This window comes from Larimichthys crocea, chromosome VIII (assembly GCF_000972845.2).
Source record: "Larimichthys crocea isolate SSNF chromosome VIII, L_crocea_2.0, whole genome shotgun sequence".
In the NCBI taxonomy this organism is placed as follows: domain Eukaryota; kingdom Metazoa; phylum Chordata; class Actinopteri; family Sciaenidae; genus Larimichthys; species Larimichthys crocea.
This window is the reverse complement of record NC_040018.1, coordinates 32059767-32062266: the sequence shown is the minus strand read 5'-3', so window position 1 is coordinate 32062266 and position 2500 is coordinate 32059767. Positions and strand designations below refer to the sequence as shown.

General features: G+C 51.2%; 1 protein-coding gene across 1 annotated transcript in view; it reads left to right on the top strand.

Annotated features, from left to right (window-relative positions):
- Positions 1-2500, top strand: part of LOC113746283 (uncharacterized protein DDB_G0271670-like) — a gene marked incomplete at both ends in the record, with an annotated part of 46924 nt that overhangs the window by 9477 nt on the left and 34947 nt on the right. The window lies entirely within an intron of this gene.

The window sequence follows — 2500 nt, the reverse complement described above, 5'->3', positions numbered from 1 at the left end:
GCTGCTGGGTCTGCTGCTGGTTCTGGTTCTGGTTCTGGGCTGACTGCTGCTGGACTAGGCAGTGAGATCAGCTGCTGCTGATGGACACGTATAAAACTGTCTGTCTCACCTGAAGCTCTTGGTCACCTGTCTCTGTCTTCTTTAATGGAGCGTCTCCTGGCGGCTCACAGCTCCAGCGCCCCCTGCAGGCTGTAAACAGTCTATATGAAAGATTCATGCTGCTTCTTTAACAACGACCATCACACGACAGGAAACATGAAAACATGTTCAGGGTTTGAACGTCTCAGACTGACACACGGTGAACCATCCTGATCCTGATCCTGATCCTGATCTGGCCTGCAAACCTCCAGCTTCATACATCGTATCACAGCTGTCATGACCTTGTCCAGACGGGTCAGAACCAGGAGACCAAACTGAGTTCAACATGTTGTATTTCATATTTTAAAGGTTCTGCAGACACGTCTGATCAAAGCAGAGGTTCTGTTCGACCCATCACTGGCTGCTACAGACACGATTCACTAAAGTCAAAGAACCAAAGTGTGGACGTCACATCACTACATGGTTCTACAAACTGAGAGACGGACCCAGACTCATTGTCCACTAAGAGAGAGACAGCTCACCTTCATCTCTATAAACTCACCCATCATAGCAAAGGTCTGGAAGCCCGGACCTCCACCTGTCTGAACTCTGTCTGTCTCTGACTGTCTAAAACCTGGACGTAGTCTCCGTGACGTCCCCGCAGACTGTCTAAAACCTGGATGTAGTCTCCGTGATGTCCTACAGACTGTCTAAAACCTGGACGTGGTCTCCGTGACATCCCTGCAGACTGTCTAAAACCTGGACGCAGTCATTTGTGGAGCCATCGTCTCAGTGGACCTGGCAGGTCTGTGCTGAGTCCCAGTGGACTCTGAACATCTCCAGATGTCTCGCTGTGAGGTTCAGAAGCATTGAGCAGATACGAGTCCTCCTTCCAGAGACGCGGTGCTGACTCCATCACTGAGAACAAACAGCACTTTAGGAAACGGATCGCGTCTCTGATGGATCTGCCACCGTGTCCAGACTGCTCATTTTGGCGGCGCTGGCCCGGCATTACGGTCGCCATCATCAGATTAATAACCTCCACTCTGGACCGGTGCGGCGATTCAGCCACGGGTTAATTAAACATTTACATATAGATGCCCAGCGATGTGTTGTAGCAGGAGATAATTTATACCATCAATATGCACTTTAATCAGAAGCTGCAGGAGGGCGCGTGTTAGCTGCTCCGTGCTAATTGGCACCACGCTGGCTGCGGTTCTGGAGCTCGGAGACAAACGGACTTCACTCTCTGACTCTCACTGTTTCCTCTCTAATGTGCCGCTGCTTCCTCTCCATCTTCCTGATCCGTGCTCTTATTCTGACAGGACTCTCTTCATCCCCATCCTGCCCCCCGAATGAACCAAAACATGTTATTTCAAACATTAAACGTCCTTAATTTGTTCGTTAGATCCTGATGAATTCTTCATTAAGTCGTCGTGAGCGTTTGTGTTGGAGGCTGCAGGTCTGCAGAGTTATTAATAAGATCCGACACATTCAATGACCCCTGAATCATTTCAGGATTAAACTACGTTCATTAGTTTCCTTTTAATGCTTTTGCTTTTTCTTAATAACCCTGACAAACGACCAGTTTTAACATTCAACTCTCCCTGAAACAGAACCGGGCTCAGCAGCCGCTGTTACCCAGAACACCCTGCTCCGTTTAGGGCGGCGTCCTGAAGGCCAGGCGGTCAAGACATGACTCATATAACGTAGAAGTGGGGTCGGTTAATGAGTCCGGTCCTGTTCAGTAGTCCGGTCCTGTTCAGTCCAGTTGGGTCCTGTTCAGTAGTCCGGTCCTGTTCAGTCCAGTTGGGTCCTGTTCAGTCCAGTCCGGTCCTGTTCAGTCCAGTTGGGTCCTGTTCAGTCCAGTCCGGTCCTGTCGTTCTGGATCTTTGACTTGTTTGTCCTGATGTTTCACGTCCATCTTGTTGCTCGCCGTCCAGACCTTCTCAGATTTGGTCTCTCCTCTCAGCAGCTGAGGATCATGGGTATTGTAGTTTTCTAGTCCTGGTTTGTTTCAGTGTAAAAAACTCAAACTGCTGATCAGTGTGTGTGTGTGTGTGTGTGTGTGTGTGTGTGTCTGTGTGTGTGTGTGTGTGTGTGTGTGTGTGTGTGTGTGTGTGATGTGGTAGTCGGTGTGTGTGTGTTGTGTGTGTGTGGTGTGTGTGATGTGTGTGTGTGGTGTACTGTCTGTGTGTGGGTGTGTGGTGTCGTGGTGTGTGTGTGTGGGTCTGCTGCCGTACACAACGCCCTCTCCCTCCTTAGCCCGGTGCCGCTGCCTCCGCTTGCCGCCTCGCGCGGAGTTTGCCTCCCCCGTCCTGCTGTGTCCTGGCTGCCGCTTGCCTGACTGGCTGCTGTCTGCGGTACCTGCTGTGCTGTCCCGCCGGCGGCGCGTCCCACCCAACCACCGTGGCCCGTGCAT